Here is a 19859-nt window from a genome sequence, read left to right as displayed (position 1 = left end):
ACATGGCCACACAGCCCAAAGACATACAACAACCCTGTGATCCCGGCCATGAAAGCCTTCGACAACACATTAAGATCTTCTCAGTTTGCCACTTCCAGCTATTCTTCTGTGATTTTTCTTTACTGGTACTGGTCTCCTTTTTTCCTGGTGTATTGTCCAATATCTCAGAAGCTGGGACAGAATGGAAGTGGGGTGTTAAATGTGTATCCTTTTAAAATGCTCACAGAATCAATATGCTCACAGAATCCAGGGCAAACTGTTCCATTCCCTTGTTTGCTGATCCAAAGCAGGAGCCTTTAGATGACCCAGAAACTTTATATGTTATGGAGACAGAGCTGGACATGATAGCCATGTACAAATACGTGAAGGGAAGTCATAGGGAGGAGGGAGCAAGCTTGTTTTCTGCTGCCCTGCAGACTAGGACATGGAACAATGGCTTCAAATTACAGGAAAGGAGATTCCACCTGAACATCAGGAAGAACTTCCTCACTGTGAGGGCTGTTCGACAGTGGAACTCTCTCCCCCGGGCTGTGGTGGAGGCTCCTTCCTTGGAGGCTTTTAAGCAGAGGTTGGATGGCCATCTGTCGGGGGTGCTTTGAATGCGATTTCCTGCTTCTTGGCAGGGGGTTGGACTGGATGGCCCATGAGGTCTCTTCCAACTCTACTATTCTATGATTCTATGATTCTATGATTCTAATGAGGAAATGGAACCATACATTGGGGTTTTTTGTGTGGGTAAGATGGAGTCATTGGTCCTGGTGTTCCAGATGTGGAGAAATGGCTCATCAGTTGCACCAAATAAGCCTCACTTCCAGCAGCAACAGCATTGTCATAGCTCTGACTTCCATTAACTCCTGCCAATGATGGAACTTGATCAAACTTGGTACACAGACCCCCCCCCCCAAAAAAAACACTGGGGGGGGGGCTGGGGGAACTTTGGGAATTAAAGGTCACCCTGCATTCAGAAAGCACTGTGACTCCCATGACTATAGATCTTGACTAAACTTGGCACACATACCTAATATCACTAACTTGAAGTACTGGTTGGGCTTGGGGGGAATTGACCTTGGATGTGGGAGTTATCATTCACCTACATCCACAGAGCACTCTGAACCCAACCGATGATGGAGCACAACCAAACTTGGCACACATACCCAACACAACCAGCTTTCAATACTGGAGGGATTTGGGGGTGATAATTGATCAATGATGTTGGAAGTTGTAGTTTACCAACAATCAAAGAGCAGTGTCAACCCAAGTGATGATGGATCTGGACAAAGCTTGGCAAACAAACTCTCCAATGACCAACACTGAACACTGGCAGGGTATGGGGGAATATACCCATGAAGTTGGGAGCTGTAGTTCACATAGAATCACAGAATACTGTGAACCCAACCAATGATGGATCTGGACCAAACTTGGCACACATATCCATCATGACCATCTTAACATACTGGTGGGGTTTGGGGAGGGGGTGATCCTTGATAATGGAAGTTGTAGTTCACCCACAATCACAGAGCTCTGTGAACCCCACCAACAATGGGATCCCAGTGTATCCAACTATCAAAGAGCCACATGGGACCATTCTTAAAATGCAAAACCAAACAAATATGCTTTTTAATAAATAGCAGTACAGAGGCCCTGACCTGGACATCGCTGGGTACCTAAGCTAGTCAAGCAATAAAATACAGCGAAGAATTCCACAGACCAAGGTCAAGTTCATACCAGGCAAGTATATCTGAGCAAGGAGTCAGAGACTGAAGAGGTTAATTAGGGAATGGGAGTGACAAGGACCACAGAAATGGATAGACGAGGATGGAGTTGGAGAGAGGTATGAAGTGTATGTGGACATATAGAAACAAATCAAAAATAACATTCAAAGCAACAAGTTCAATAAAGCAAAGATCTCTACAATCTGCATCATCAGTGGTGAGGATTAAACAGGCACTCAAATTTGACATGATTTCCCTCTGGATAGGTATTACTAATCAAGAGGAATGTAGATCACAAAAGGAACAATAAGGTAACCATCAGAACTTTAAGTTTCACATTAGGATAAGACTCCCAAATGCTATCAGCCATTGGATACCTTGCACATAGATAAAGAACTATTTAATTTATGTCTCCCACCTTGAAAATAAAGAAAACAGCTATTAGGATTCCTAGTGATGTTGCCTTATTGTTATAACAACCATTCCAACTTGGCTTGTGATATTTTTTGGATTTACAAGAGAAAACGGGCACAGGGACCACTCATACTAGAGGGGTGTGTATTCTGTGTTGGTACAATTTGCACAAAAATAGAGATCTTTGCCTTTCATGATGTGGTAATGACTGGCATTCTGTTAGTGAGCTTCAGAGATGTTAGTCCAATTTCTGTCTGTCCAATTCACTTTTTCAATATTTGTAAAGGCTAGAATCTTCTAACCCCCTCATACTGTGACCAGTACTGCTTGCAAATTCATCTTTTGCATGCTGCCCACCCCCAGAACATCCCTCCATCCAACATCCACTTTTCATCTTTCCAAAAACTTTTCATGGCATTCAGATTTATGAATGGGTTCTGCTATTTTCAAAGCATCTCTTCCAACAGAAAACATGCATTTTATTAGATACAAAGATGGCCCAGATTAGCCCCCTCCCCATCACACACAAACACATACACAGGAAGAAGTGTGAATTCACAAAGCGTCAAAACTGACATTGTTATGGATACTTGTGATGTATTTTTTGATAGAAACAAGGCATTACATACCAATTATGTAAATGGAAAGATACAAAATGTCAAGGATCACCTTATGTGCCTGTGCTGTGGCATAACAGTGCACCACAATAATTGAAATACACCCACGCCAAGCGGCTCCATGTGACAGTAAATATACCTTACAGTCAGCAAGGCATGTTGGGCTAGATAGAGAAAGAGAGGCAGGGGCATCTGTAGAAAAACAAGGTTATGGGACTGCTGATAGGTGCCTTCAGAAAGTAATACTGGAATAATGGTTATTTGCATCAACAACCAAATAAGGAATAGGACAAATTCATAAAATGTATTAATTTTTCTTTCTTTTTCTTTTATTTCTGCTTCCTCCTGCCTTCCCCCCTCATGTATCATATGAGTTTGAGTCTTCATGAGATCAGAACTCTCTCATGAAACCCCAGAATTCTTGTCAGGGCCCTTCTTTCATGTGAAGTGGGCATCATATAGGACTGCCTCACATGCTACCCACTTCTGTCACCTGGGCATGTAGAGCTGAGAGCAAGGCAGAGTGGGCACCTGCTGAGAGACTCCTTCAGCATTTGAGGCCATTTTTGTGGTGTAAAAATGTTGAAGAGTCAGTTTCACATAAGTGTGGATGCCTCCTCTTCCTGTCCTCACAGGATCAAAAATGGGTCAGGCATTTCTAAAAAGACAACATATATGCAAAATAGTTTTCCCAGGCCCCCTCCAGGTCGGCATTCCACAGTAATTTGTAATGGCACAGATACACCATTGTCTCTGGATGGGGATACATGCAGAAACCTCCATATTATTTTGTATCCAAACCATAGGTATAAGACTTTCTTGTGTACTTCAACAGAAAGCAAACTGCTCCTTCCCAGTATTACCCACTAATTTCTTATCATAAGTATTAAAGGAAGAGAACCTAGTCAGAAAGACTTGATTAGTCACCATAAGTTGGCAAACAACCTGTAGGCACAGCACTACTTCTGCATACTCTTGCATACTCGTTCATATGCCATGTAGGGTTTCACTGGATAGTTCATCCAAATAAACAAGTGGTTCTCAACCTGGGTCCCCAGATGTTTTTGGCCTACAACTCCCAGAAATCCTAACAGCTGGTAAACTGGCTGTGATTTCTGGGAATTGTAGGCCAAAAACATCTGGGGACCCCAGATTGAGAAGTACTGAAATAAACTGATTTACTCACTAGGCTTTGGCAGCGTGGAAGATTATGTCTGCAAATTTGCTTTAATTGGACATGTTTAGCATTTGCACATGCTCATGTCAGCCCTATTTGGCCTGAAAATGTGGTGTCAATGAAAGAGCAGGGTTTTTATTGACTCAAACAAAGTATCTTTCCTAGTATGCAAAACATGCTTTCATTTACATCTGACCCAGCTTGTGTGATCCTGCTAAATGTCATAATATCACACCTGAATGGAATTGTGCAGGATCTTTATTTGGATAGAGGCAAAAACAACTGAAAATGTTCTGAATATTTTGTTCTGTGAAAAGGCCAAATCAATAACAAATACTCCCCTCTATTCTGAAGTTGTTATTTCTTAATTGTTTTTCACTAAATATAGCACACTTCTAAAACAAAGATCCATACAGATTATTTGCATGGGAAAGTTATTGTAAGGAATTCTTTTCAAGCATTTGCATTTTTGTATTTTAAGGGTTTTGAAATTGTCCTAGAAATGCATTTTCTCACACTTTATGGCTTCAAGAGTGTCACAATGTTGAATGCTCAATTTACATGTTTTACTGCTTCACTAGAGATCGTGGCATTGACGTTACAATGAAAACATTATGTTTTGTTTCTTTGTTCCCCACGGAAACCTCCTTTCTAATTTTCCTGAGTTAAATAAGACATTTACATTTCACAAATGCATTGTTACATGAACTATACAATGTAACTTCATTTAAAACAATGCTTGGTTGTCGAATAGAGACTACAGGGATAGGATTGCCAGAGGTAAAACAAGGTATGGTTCCTGTGCCTTTAATGGGGGGCATTAAAGAGGGGATTTCAGCAGGTCTTTGTTAATTGGTTGCACCAGTGACACTGACATTGACACTCTTCTATACCATTAAAGAAGAACCCGGATGGTGCAACATTGGGCCATGACTCTGGAGACCAAGGTTCAAAATCCTGATCCGCGATGGAAGCCCACCAGGTGACCATGGGATCATGCTCACTCTCTCTCAGAGGAAAGCAAAAACAACTCCCTTTGAAGCCATCTTGCTGAGAAATCCCTATAGATTGACCCCTACCGACACTAAGTAGGGAGGACATGCTATTTAATATCAATGTACTGTTGAAGACTTGGACATCTGTTAGATGGGGTTCAACTAGATGTGTCTTCACACTCCTGAAAGTGTTTTCTGCCCAAAATTGCATTGTTGGTCAATTTTCTTGCAGCAATGCAGGGGCCATTTCTCCTATCCACTTAACTCCACGAGGCATTCCATTCCTACCACAACCCCCTCCCCTCCACAGCTGAATTGAGACTAGAAGTGGGAAGCCTCCTGTTATTGCTATCATTAAACATTTAAGACTCACAAATCCTTGCCAGTCCACTAAGAGCTCCAGTGATACATTGTACTCTTCTTTCTGTACATCTCCAATATAGGTAGAAATGTAAAGGTTGAAATCTAACTATTAGGCATGTCCGATTGATGAAAAAAAATGTTTCAATTCTCGTTTCTAAAGTAGGGGGCGCTGGTGCTTCGATATAGAAAGTATTTCCGATTTTTTCACCCAAAATTTTTGGATATTTCAGAAAATTCGTAATGATTCTAAATGTTTCTAAAATGGCAGACGCGCATGCGCAATTGCAAAAAAAAAAAAAAAGGAACCCGGGGGGGGGACTTTTACAGGGCTCTCCCGCCCTCATTTCTTGAGCTATCCTCATCAAATTTGCAATGCCCTTGCAAGTTGTGCAAAGATACTTTGAAAACTAGAAATTCCCTTGCTATATTTGTAAGCAAGAAGGACACTGGAAATCAGTGGTGTCTCTGGCTATGTAATCCCACAAGCCTCAACCTCACAATGCCTTCAATTAGAAATGGACCAGTGACCACCACGCCAAGCAATGCCCTGGCAAGGAGTGCAAAGATACTTTGAAAAATAGAAGTTCCCTTGCTAAGAGAAAGAACCAGCAACAAAACCCTAACCCTTTCTCCAAACCCCTCTGTGGGAACAGCCAGACTGGGCCCCTTCACCCTTTCTCTCCCTCAAGAGGCTTGCTTGCTCTCTGTTTGCAGACCACCACCCTCTCTGCGCAAAGCCCAGCACAGAATGGCTCACCCGGGCTACACAACGGGCTTTTATGGCAATCTTCCACGTGGACGCAGAGGACCCTAGCCCCCACCTTTGCATCCATCATGGAAGCTTCTGATTGGCTGGGGACCGGCAGCCATGTTAGGCTGTGTTAAGCTGCCATTCAAGGTAGATTGCAGAAAAAAAAATTAAAAATATATTTAAAAATTTTTTTGGGGGGGGGGGGAATTAACGAACCATTAAGAGACAATTAGAGAATGGGCCAACAATTGTTCGAATTACATTGCTGGTTGCGCTGTGAGACAATGTCTTGGAATGCGTATCAAAAAGCGAGAACAATCCGAAATCAATCCGATATATGATTCAAAATGATTTTTTGGACATGTCTACTAACTATAAAATATGGGAACAAGCATAAAGAAGTGTATTGAATATGAAGTGAAGAGATGATGCAAATAGTAAAGATTTATTTGTAAAGCTCTTCTGAAGCAACATCAAATAATGATTATTTTATAAGTGTTATTACATTCCTTAGACCCCAGCTTTCTGATGTGTAGTAACACGGGGCAAGGGCACCTTGATGCTGCCTTGATCTACGTTACTCAAAGTTGCAAGGAAATCTGAATTCTGACTTAGGGTCTTAGGGAACAGTGGACCTGGTTCCCAAATGGAACTGGTCGTAACTGTCCCCAATGCCATTTTATGTTTCAAAACTCAGGCGGCCTGGGAACACAGGATGGCAGCCCCCTTCCATTCCCAACCCCCTTGTGTCAAGTGATCTCTGGCCATGACACGGACCCTACATATCTCTTGCTGTGACAGTGGTCATGATGACAAGGAGCACTGGGAAGGGAGATGAAAGAGGGGGAGTTCCTCCTCTTTTCTCTCTGCCTTCCCTCAGTGACCCATTGCCCTGGCTGATGTCATGGCAAGTGATGGAGAACAGGTGGTACACAGGGGGCAATGGGGGAAAGTTAGAGAGGCTGCCCAATGGGTTTTGAGGATTCCCTCCCACACCTGCAGCAGATGGGGGAGTCCCTCTAAGGATTTGGATCTGTATAAATACACCGTTGGTCTTTTCCATTCAATTTCCATGTTGTGTCAGCTCCACTGGTTGCCAGTTTGCTACCGAGCACAATTCAAAGTGCTGGCTTTGGCCTATAAAGCCCTTAATGGTCCTGGCCCAAGTTTACCTGTCTGAACGCATCTCCATCTATGAACCACCATGGAGATTAAGATCTTCTGGGGAGGCCCTGCTCTCGGTCCTGTCACCGTCAGAGACATGATTGGCAGGGATGAGAGAGAGGGTCTTCTTAGTGATTGTCCCTCCGCTATGGAACTCCCTCCCTGGTGAGATTGGATCAGCCTCTTCCCTCCTGTCCTGTAGAAAGATGGTAAAAACTTGGCTGTGGAACCAAGCTTTTTGGACAGGGCAATAATGTCAGCAATAAGAAATTTCACCCTGCTGACTGGATCTGATACGACTGACTTGTGATGGTTTTAAATAATTGTTTTAATGTGAAGATAACTGATTTTTTTGTTTATGTATATTTATAGTTTACTAGCTCTGCCCGGCCACTTGTTGCTGTGGCTTAAATGGAAAAGCAGTGAATAGCCTTGCAGCCTCAAAGCCTGGCTATTTTCTTCCTAAGAGAATCCTAGTTTGGTGAGATGGAATACAATGAATAGTTTCGTTGTGGCAGGTATGCATGCTGTTATTAGTCACTTTGATTAGCATGTAATGGCCTTGCAGGTTCTAAGCCTGGCTGCCTCCTCCCTTGGGGAATCCTTTGTTTGGAGGTCTTAGCTGGCCCTGATTGAAGCCGCTCCCTTCCTATCCAGGGAGTTGAAGAAGGACCAGCAGAAGACAGGGCTCAGTGGAAGGCCCGCCTGCCAGGCTGCTGTAATCAATAACGATATTCAGTAATAATATGAAGGATGTGGGTGGACTACAATTCCTCAAAAATGTTGAATCAATCCTCCTAACCACCCCCCCCCCCCAATATTCACAGTTGGCCATGTTGGGTCTGTGTTCCAAGTTTGGTCCAGATCCATCACTTGCTGGGTTCTGTGTTCTCTGAATACAGGTGAACTACAATTCCCAGACCCCAAAATTGTGCCAGTATTCACAGTTGGGCATGTTCAGTCTGTGTGCCAAGTTTGGTCCAGATCTGACATTGGCTACCTTCAGTGCTCTGTGGATACGGGTGAACTACAACTCCCGGCTAGCAAATTTAACCACTTCCCAACCCCCGCTGCTATATCAAGTTAGCTGTGTTGGATCTGTGTGGCAAGTTTGGTCCAGATCTGGCTGTCTCCTCCCTTGGGGAATCCTTTGTTTGAAGGTGTTAGCTGGCCCTGATTGAAGCCCCTCCCTTCCTGGCCAGGGAGTTGAAGAGGGACCAGGAGAAGACAGGGCTCAGCGGAAGGCCCTTCCGCCAGGCTGCTGTAAGCAATAGCAATGATATTCATTAATAATATGTAGGATGTGGGTGGACTACAATTCCCAAAAAATATTGGGTCATTCCCCCTAATACTCCTGCAATATCCACAGTTGGCCATGTTGGGTCTGTGTTTCAACTTATAGGTGAACTGTAACTCCCAGTATTAAAGGTCAATGACCATCTAAGACCACCATTATTCCCAGTTGGCCATGTTAAATTTTTGTGGTAAGTTTGGTCCAAATGGGCTCATTGTTCTCTGAATACAGGTGAACTATTACTCCTGGATGTCAAGGTCAATCACCCCCAAACCCCACCAGTATGTAAATTTGGCCATGTTGGGTCTTTGTTGCAAGTGAGTTCCATGTCCACTATTGGTGCAGTTCAGAGTGCTCTTTGATTGTTGGTGAACTATAAATCCCAGTCCCTTAAACTCCTATTAATCATGGTGAATTGTCCCCAGACCTCTCTCTGTTAGTTAGGAGGAGGTAGGAGCGAGGAAGGGCAGAAGAGAGGGGTGTGTAAAAGCTACTCCGCCATGATGACTGCCTAAATGCCTGAGGTAGTTTAAAGTCATGCTGCCATTACATGGAGTTTCAGAGAAGAGGGAGAAAGGAGGAGGGAGAAGGGTGTGAGGGTGGAAGAGAAGGGTTTGTAGAAGCCTCACCGCCATGATGACTGCCTAAATGCCTCAGGTGATTAAAAGTCAGGCCACCTTTACATGGAGTTTCTGAGAAGGAGGTTGGGGGACGAGAGAGGAGGGAGGATGGTGTGAGGGCGGAAGAGAGAGGTTGGAAGAAGCCCCACCGCCATTATTTGCCAATCCGTGCCCAGGTCCCTCTTACTGCATATATGCATCTTTTTGCTCCTCAGATGGCCCCGGAAGGGCTTGGAGGCGATTTCTGGAATTATTTGTTGTACAACTCCCACCATCCGATTCCAGTCCCATTAGGGATTGTGGGAGTTGTTGCCTGCCCTACCTTCCTATGTCCTTTTTGCCATGTTCCTGACGGTAATGTTTTTAAAGCTTGAAAATATTGTCCTCCTCCCTTCCGGCTTTCCCGACGGTTGGGAAGGTCGCGCGCAGCTCCCTTGCATGCAAGTCTGTTTTCCAAGGGTGGAGGCTGCTTGGCGCACGCACACATGAAGTTTTCCTGTTTTTTGGGATTTTGAGGGACTTCCAGTTTGATGATTTTTTTTTTGTTTTGCTGTCTAAACACAGCGGGGAGGACCATGTCTTTTGTGGCCAAGTTTCGTGGTTTTGGGATGTGTAGTTTCACTGTTTGTTGATTAAAGTAGAAATGGTCAAAACAAATTTATATATATAGATAGATTTTATGTTCCGGCATTGAATGTTTGCTGTCTATATGTTGTGCTCCGCCCTGAGTCCCCTTTGGGGTGAGAAGGGCGAATATAAAATTTTAAAATAAATAAATAAATTTTCTGTATTTATCTGATTTAAATTTGAACATTTGAACTAAAACTCTAAACACACATATACATATATTATAAAATGTATTTTTCTAGACTCATTAGTCCCCTCAAAATTCACACTTCTTTATACTGTTCTTTCAGCACAGGCAATTTTAAATTACATGCTGTTAACTTATTTTTAGCTAAGAACTGTACTTAAACTGGAACATTTGGGAAGAGTATATTACCCAGTGGGTAAAGAAGTCCCTGTCCACATTTTAGTCTGAGAGGTGTGGATGAAGCCTTGGAATTCACAGGCTTGAGTTCCTCAAACATCCCCAAATGTATGCCTGTCTTCACTCAATGACAGGCAGCAGCAGGCAGTGTCTTTTAGCACCCAGTCAAACACTTACAAGGGATGACAGTGCCCTCCTACAAGATTATATCACCTCAGCTGTCATGTGGGAGTCACATGTCTAAATGTATTCCCACATGAACATTACATGCAAGTAAGTAAGCAGAATGAGAGGGCGGAAAATGACATAAAATGTGTTGGAACAACTTTAGTTTACTGCATGCACAACCTACTTTTACATTAATTAGCCTTCCCTATTATTTCTTTGATAGTTTGTCCAGAATAAGGTGGATCCAAGGTTCATTCTGCTGATTAGAATAGCCCTGGAGCAGGCTCCCATGAAAAATGCTGCCCTCAGAAAAAACTACATGGAGAGATTACTTTTACCACTTCCCTTCCTTCCTCTGTAATTTCAGAATTGGAAAGGTTACCCAAAACTCTCAGTATTTCCAGCCAGCCGGATTAGTGGACAGTTTTCCTGTGCCACTTATTCCACTAGGGTTGCCAGGTCTCAGGGTGCCATATTCCAGTGAACTGCAATTTCTCCAGGGTCCCAGTTACATTACAGCATTGATTACCAAATTTGCGAATCACAGAGCCCTTTTTAGAATCAATTTCTATGGCGGAGCCCCTCAGGTCTACCCTTTGTCTTACAAGTAAATGGTGTTTAGGAGTAGTGTTACGGGGGAGGAACAGGGGGTAGATAGTAAGGGAATGTAAAGTAAAGAGACATTTACACAATTATACTATGTCTATGAAATGAAATTGTATTTTAAAAACTTTGAAATTTACCATAATGTTTCAATTTATTCTCAACAGCCACCAATACACATTATATTGTCAAAACTTGGCTTCAGAATAGCCAAGCATCCTCTGCTACATTCAACTTGGTAAGTTTCTGTCCAGAATGTAATTTCTAGTTTTCTTATTTTGAGTCTCCTTTTTGTTTCTTATTATTCCATTTCATTACATTTTTATTAGTTTGCTTCCCTGGGGGCCCTGGGAAGTGCATATGTGTAGAACTTACCAGGGCTCCACTTGGGAACCTCTGTGGTAAGCTATTACAGCACTGCAAGTACATTACAAATGCCCTGGTTCCATCCTATGGAATTTTGGGAGCCCTCCTAGACATATCAAAGTTCTGAGAGGAATTAGGATATAAAATCCCAATTCCTCTCAGGGCTTTGTCCCCACTCCAACCCCCAAACCCAGGCTTTCCCTCGGGAGGTGACTAGTTGACCCAGGAGGTCATCCAGCCTCCCCCCCCCCCAAACTTACCCAAGAGGCCTGCAGGTGGAGGAGGGAGGAGGAATTTTCATTCCCTTCCCCTGAAGCAACATTCTGACACAACTACAGAGCTCTCAGGGGTTCAAAACAACATGAAATTCTCTGATGTACAGCAGAAGGAACTCTTCACTCCTGTTAGGGGGGCAATATCTTCTTGCTGTGAAGTGGTCTCCACAGGAACAAGAGCAACACAGACACAAAGCTATTTATTCTAACTGGAAGGCTTTTCTTTCTTCAGTTTCAGCAATAGTACAAACAATACAAATAAAAACACAGTATTTACAGTATAATACTGCAACAAACTCTCTCTTCATCCACCCAACTCCTACCCTCATCAAACTCCTACAAGGTTACTATAACCTATATGCTATAGTCTCAGCACTTGCCACCACACCCTAATTACAATTTATTTATTTGTGGTATTTATATATCGCCCCTCTCAACCCTGAAGGGTACTCGGGGCGGTTCACAGTGTTGGCAACAATTCAATGCCCTCAATAAAAAACAGTATAAAACATCAAAGTTGACCCTCCCCTAATAAAACATTAATCATTATTAAACTCATCACATAAAATAACATCATATATCACACAAAGACATAGCCATTGTTTGTAAACAGTCCTAGATTATTGCACTTTCAACTATCCCTTTAACTTTAAATATTCCTATGATGGGCCAAATGCCTGGTTCCACAGCCAGGTCTTTAGCTGTTTTCTAAAGGTCAGGAGGGAGGGGGCTGGCCTGACCCCACTTGAGAGGGACTTCCACAGCTGTGGGACCACCACCAAGAAGGCCCTGTCCCTCGTCCTCACCAGCCGCACCTGTTAGGCCAGTGGCGTTGAGAGCAGGACCTCCCCGGAAGATCTCAATCTATGAACACCTGTGGTTAGTCCTGAGGCACTAATCCTGTTATCACTTAAAGAAATGTTGTATAACTTACAAATTTGATAGGCCTGTGTGACTTTTGGGAGCCTGAAAAAGCGAGATGGCTGTGGGGACTGACCCCCGGGATTGCAAAAGCAGGGCCTTCACTTTTAAACATCCAGACCTTAGCATAAGGTCTAGATTTTTAGAGGTGTTTTTAAAACCTGGATTAAACCAAGTAAATTTAGTTTACTCCAGTTTGAAGCGGATTAGCCTGAAACATCATCTGGATGCCTCAGGCTAATCCATTTTAGCCTGAATTTTAGGACTGTGTAGAAGGGCCCTGGGGTTTATAGTTTAGTCAGAGCCACCAGAGGAATTACCTGACTGAGACTTCTAAGTGCTCCTTCCAAAATTCCCACTTTCAGGATTCCACAGGATGTTGCCACAGGAGTTAGAGTATTTATTTATTTACAGTATTTATATTCCACCCTTCTCACCCTGAAGGGGACTCAGGGCAGATCACATTGCACACATATAAGGCAAACATTCAATGCCATAACATAGAACAGAGACAGAGACAGAGACAGACGCAGGCACGGGCTGGCCTCGAACTCATGACCTTTTGGTCAGAGTGATTTGTTGCAGCTGGCTGCTAACCAGCCTGCACCACAGCCTGGCCTTGTATTATGTAGTAGTTATGACTTGTGAAAGGCCCTTGATTCCCAAGCCTTGTCTTCCACTTCTTTCTAAAATTTTCAATTTTAGGAGGTACTGCTGGAGGATTTCTGCTTGATCTAACCTGCCAATCTCAAGATTTCATAGGATGGGACAATGGTAGTGAAAAGGGAATAATATTGCTATAATTCATCTAAATGGAGGAGAAAGACTGATTTTGTACATGAAGCTGACTATAAGGCCTAGAAACCCATCACCATTCACACCCTTTTGGCTCTTGTGATAATGTTTGTACGTATACCAAAATAGAATGTATCAGCACACCAAAAGGCCAGGAGCAAAGGGAGAAAACTTAAAAGAAAGATGGTGGTTGTCTACACTTTGATCCATTATACTTTATGGAGAAGGCAAAGAATGGAGCACCCCAATTGTGATTATCTGCCTTCATGATATATAAACCTTGGAACAAGACCTGTAGCTTCATTGTACAGTGATCAAGGAGTCCCACCTGCCTCTAGCACTGACTGGTCATATTCTCACCAGGTGTAAACAATAATGCTTAGGTTCTGTAAGAAGATACTGCATTGAGAAGTGGAAATGGCAGCTCCCTGCTATTCTATGCCACTCTGCTAGATTTACTACTGGATTCAAGCATGTAATCAAAATGGCTCTATAAGTAGGCAAAATATGGATTTCATAAGTAGATAAAGTATGGATTTAAATCAAATTAGGAGTCAGCCCGAACTAATGAAACTGTATAGTTTCCCCAGATATTTAAAATTTGTGTGATATTAACTGAAAAATATGGCTACTATTCTGTTGAACCTGCTAGTTGTATAAAGTCTCCAAACTCTTTTTAAACTTCATTCAAGACCAGAGACTATTTGGTTTATGACTTTTTGCAAAAGACCCAGCTGCTTCTTCATACATTGATTTAAAGGATGGCAATATATCACACAGTTCACCATTTAAATCTTCACAAACAGAATGAAATATTTTAAAGCCAAGAAGATAAATGCAAGATACTATCTGATGAGTTAGACTATTTGAAGAAAAATTATTCAGGAAATAATCTGTTTGCTTTTCCCTTGGAATGGAATGGAGTCGGCATTCTTTGTGAGTATTTAAGTGACATCTTAATTACATTTCATTCAGAGTTGCATTGGAACTGAATTAAAAAGTGTGTTCCTAATTAATCTGGTACTTATTCACATGCCCTTAGTTTTTGCAAAATATAGCTTGGTCTGGCCCAAGACAGTTTGCCATTGAAGCAGAGAAGCAAACATGCATGCACTCTGGGAATTCATCCAAAACAAGATGCCCAGTACCCAAAGCCAGGTTTTTTTGGGGGGCACTAGGCAGACAATCTTGCAAAGAACTTTTCCCACTGAAAATAATCAAATAAGGAATTCCTTACTGCCTTTTCATGATCCCCTAAATCTGTTGACTCACTCAGGCAAATGCTAGGGCAGGCTCTGAATCTAGCATCTCTCTATAGTCCTTTAGGAATTCCTATACTTTACAACATGACATGGGTGTAACATGAAATTAATTTGAGATATATGCAAACAGCTTGATTACGTATATTCAAATATGCTCCCCCTCCAAATACGGTTTTAAAGCAGACCTTATTGTAGTCTGCAGCTCAATCATCCCAATCTGACCATATGGATGATGGGAACTGAAGCCCTTACCCATCTGCAGGGCACCCCATTTGAGAAGACTGCTGTAGAAGAATCAATTAGTTTTTCTTCTGCATCAAACCTCCTAAATGAAAGACAATAATGACAAGGAAACAGATGTTTTTTGTTTGCATATGGAGAGCTTACATGGTGGTTGCAGAAAATATATCTGCCCATTCATTGTTTCTCAGCCTCCTGCCATTTTTAACTCCTGATCAAAAGACAGACTCAGGCATTTTTTCATATTTCACTTGATCCTATACATTATGCACAGTATCTTTAGGGAATGGAGCAATAATAAATAAGATAAATGTGTGATGCCTGCTTATTTTTTCATTGCTTGAGTACATAGTGGTCTATTCCCTCACCTTCGTTTCTAACAATACTCCTATTAATCAAATAGAATCAAGCAAACTGCATAATGAAGATGTTAATGTGATATTAGCATAACATTCCACTTGTTCTTTGAGAAGATTTTGCAGACTCAGGGGATAAAAGAGAGGATTGATGATTGCATGGCGTTGCTACACACACACACACCTTGGTGGAGTCAGGGGTGGGAAGGATTTGTATGAAATGCAAGAGAGTAAAAAGGATATTTGGCTACCATGAATCTCATCAACTTTAAAGAGCAATGGCAGTAAGCATTGATGTAGCAGAATACTAATAAAATAATAGCAGTGGTAGAGTAGACATTAGATAAAGGGTGCTTTTTTCTCCCCATTTACTTCTGTGAGTAAATGCATACAAGTGTTACTTAGTCTACTCAGTGGTAGATGTTGAATTCACTTAGTCTGAATTTTAGAGGCACTATTAAAATGCAGAATTAAAGTTTGTACTAAAACTCAGAGCAGGTTCATGAATGACACGGGGGCCATCTTGTGTCCAGTTGCATTGGAAACAAAATGTTGGATGAGAGAGGCCTCAGTACCATTCTGCTATGTCAAAAGGAAAAAATTTGCCTTGTGAGACGTTGACAAATAAAACACCTCTTGATCTGATTGAAATAACATCAACAGAAAAGTTATTATCAGTTGCCTGGAAAATTTTGCTTATCCATTTGCTCTCTGTATTCATACATTACAGTTTTCAATACTGCAGCACTCCCAGGACGAGTTACAATTAAAATGAAATCTACACAATAGAATGAAATATAAAGCAGATACATAGGTAAGAATCTCGAAGGGGTATCACATGTTGATAGTAATGCTGTCATGGTTTCAAAGATCAAAGTGAAATGTAAACGTTCTGCTGAAATAGAAAGGTTATTATTACTTGCTGCTGAAATGGCCCCAGTGTGGGTCACTGTAAAGAAGATGAGAGGATGGGACACATTTTTCACCCTTGCAACCCGTCTCTCAAGGGATGCAACAGCACTTTCTGGTATACTGGAAATTAAATAACATCCTTTCTGGATTGCATTTGGGGCTGATTTTCTGCCCACATCCATAGTTGTGAAGGGGGGGGGAGTGCTAAGCAAGTCCCTCCCCCCCCATTTGTTTACAATTTTGGGGATGATAGCAGAATTGAGAAACTGGCAAGGAACTTAGATTGCCACAGACATGGGGTTTTTAGGTTTGAGCACTATAATTTTCCCCATTACTATTGAAGGAAAAAGGCAGGTCTTATCTCAGACATGTCTGTACTTCAAAGATGGGGGTCATCACTTAAAAAAAAACTTTCTGAAACAAAAAAACACCTGGATCCAAAATTTCTAAATCTACATATTTAATGTTTTCAGTTGAGATTCACTAACATAAGAATTAGAACCATTGTCACTGGAGAGATCATTGCATCTGTGGTATATCAGGCCATGTTTACATTGGTGAGTTAATGCAGGACCAGTTCAGAGCACAAAGGGCCTGGACTGGCCCAAGAGAAGGCCACATACATTGTCCCAAGCTTGTGGTGGCAGAGAGTTGGAGTCCAGTTGGGCTGAGACTTCATCACCCCTGCTAGACTGTCACCTTACTGTGACTCCCAGATGGGCTTAGAGCTCTGTGTGAACTCCTGGCTGTTGCTAACACCCCATGCTGACATCAGCAGAGATCCCCACATAACCAGGAAAATGGAGGGAGTCAACCTTTCTATCCTTCTTCCCTGCTGTGTAGACACTTCTGCTGATGCCAACACAGGGTGCCCAGGATAACCAGGAGCTCATATGGAACTTAGTAGCTGTGTGGGAACAGCAATAGCAATGACATGGCACATGATTTGTCACCTCTTTCTTGCACTGAAGGACAAAGAGAAAGAGGGAAGGTGGAGCTGTCTTGTGTGGACAGTAGACTGGTCCAAATTGAACCTCATAGTACCTACTGGAAATGCAAGAACATAATGGGAACAGTCAGGTTCAAACTTTGGTTGAGTACAGGTTATATTACCCAGGTAGATGAGTCAGCAGCCACAAAAAACTTGTTGAAAAGAGTGCCTGGATACCACGGCTTTAACTATTTTATTATTTTTAATTTTATTTACAGTATTTATTTTCTGCCCTTCTCACCCCGAAGGGGACTTGCGGCAGATCACAGAACATGTATACAGCAAAAATTCAATGCCGATTTGTGCTGGTACGGCTGTACTAGAAGCTCCAACTTTATTTTCTTTCTGCTAATGTTTGCAGTCATAGGGCAGGCCGCCTGTCCATCATCATTAAGTTTGGTTCCGCCCCTTGTTCAGGGCTCTGGGAGGGAAGGAGCCATTTTTAAGTCAGTCTCTCTTAAGGAAGCTAAGCTATAGGACGTAGACCAGCTCGTCCTGTAGAAAAGCTTCATATCTCAAGAACATCTGGGTATATAGAACATCTGAGAAAACAGAAACAGAAATTCCAGGGGAAAAGTCCCAAAAGCTCTGGCTGAGATCTTACAGCCTCTCAGCCTCACAGCTCCTGAGGGAAACCGCCCTAAAGTTTCCAAAGAAACTTCGGAGAGAGAACAGCACCACAGATCCACAGAACCCCAGCTGAAACATCTGCTAGCCTTGGTTGGTAGGTCCACTCGATACCCAGACGCATTTGGAATCGGTAGTGGGCCCCACATCAGCTAGGCCCATATAATAGACAGCCTGGGAGAGGTTATAAGGGGATTTTCTTCTTATAGAGGAAGCACAGTTATCCAAAGCCAATTGTCTGTCCCCTAGGGACAAGACTGAAAAGTCAACAGTTTATTAAGGAAACCTTGAAGTGTTATTAGACTCCTTGAAGATTTATTATTTGTTCAACAATAAAGACTTCGTTATTTCATTAAAGACTCAAAAGGCCATCCTTTTCAGGGAAATCCTCAAGAACCTCTCTTTTGAGGCGCCCTGGCTTCCCGCTGGGCATAAAGTATACGTGCTATACAAAGACAATAGTTACAGGCCCAGCGCGTGATAGAACACGATTATAACAGTGACAATGATACTATCAGTTGCATAATTGCTGTCAACTTCACTGATAAGCAAACCTTGTGTGCCTATATGTGGGCATACAGACCTTGATCCCTTTAAATGGTATGCCCCCTGCATAGAACATTTTGAATGTTAAGAAGTGCTTTCTGAAAGCCATTAATGTTTATTTTCATCGTTCATGCCTATTTTGTCAGCAAAGCTAGAATGAATTGTAGGTTGAATTTATATTACACCTTCTCTTTGGAAAAACAGTACTTTGGATAAAATGAGTAACAAAGTTCTGCGAAAACAAAGAGCAGTTTATTAACCAGAAAACAAAAACCAGCAAACCTACAAGCTATATTGAAAGTGAGTTGAAGGTCACCTAGTAAGAATAAAATGGGTTACAGATCTCCTAGTTAAGATTATTATTTTGCTCAGAAGCTTTAATTAGCATGAATAAGATTAATTATTTAAAATGTCATATCATACCCTTTTAATTGAAATTTTCTAAATGAAACAACTGATAGTTAATCCCTTCACAATAGTACTGCACCCTGATGAAAAATTAATCTGCATTCAATCCTTCTTTTATTAATTTTGATTGGATTGCCAACAGTGAACATTACTGTTCAGCATGCATATAGAGTTTTATTAAATACAGAGAATTCTATGAATACTGGTAAGAAAATCTCAAACTTTTTTGTTAATTAATTTGCAGAGTGCTATTATTAGTACTCCTCCTGCTGGGATGGAGATTAGAGGTACAAAACAAACGTGAAAAAAATCTATTTTTTGCAGAAATGCAACATTTGCATATCTTGTCAGGACAGTTTGTGTTTAATAAAGTGACAAAATATGGTGGCTGATAAATTCAGCCTTCTTAGTTATTTTGGATCATGCACACGGTATGAATAGCTACAGGCAGAAAGAACAAAATGATCTTATTGGGGAAATACCACTAAGTAGATTCTACTTTATTTAGTAGAATCTAGTAGCCACAAATATATCAGACTACAAATCAAAGATGGTCTGATCATTTTCCATCTCTTCCATGCATGTTGCTTTTGACTCTATGAGTTGAACTCCAGTCGTATAATGAGAATTGTCAGAGTTGGGCCAAATATTAAAACTCAGCCATATTTTACCACAGATTTCCTGATGTCAGTAGCTAGTCAGTATCCGTCTAGAACAATGATGGGCAACCTTTTGCGCTTGGTGTGTCAAAATTCATCAAAAGAACCTAGCATGACTTGGGTGGTGTGTCACTTTAAGAAAAAAAAACCATAATTTTGCAATATGTATAGTTTAAATAACAAAAAATACATAATTGTAATATATAACTGTATTTAATAAATCAAAAACTATTGACTGCCATTATTTCCATGTACAACAATCTATGGTACCTCCTGCAGTTTCCATGCTGATTTCTCTCTATTCTAGTTTCAATGTAGTCATGAATAACAAATAGTATAATAATAATATAATAGTAATAATATGATAATATACTACAATAATAATAGAATAATGATAGAATGACTATATCTATATATATAAAAGAGTGATGGCATCACGGCAATTCACAAAACAACAAAAGTACAGGCCCCCCAACCTCAAAATTTGACAACACAACCCATCATCCACGCCTCAAGGTTGATACAACAAAAAGAAAAGAAAAATAAAGTCCTAATTAGAGGGAGAGCAATAATTTTTTTATCCAATTGCTGTCAGTTTAGAGGGCTAATCTCTGCCCACTTGGTTGCCTAGC

This window comes from Anolis carolinensis, chromosome 2, assembly GCF_035594765.1.
Source record: "Anolis carolinensis isolate JA03-04 chromosome 2, rAnoCar3.1.pri, whole genome shotgun sequence".
In the NCBI taxonomy this organism is placed as follows: domain Eukaryota; kingdom Metazoa; phylum Chordata; class Lepidosauria; order Squamata; family Dactyloidae; genus Anolis; species Anolis carolinensis.
The sequence above is the reverse complement of the archived record's forward strand: the minus strand, read 5'-3'. Positions refer to the sequence as shown.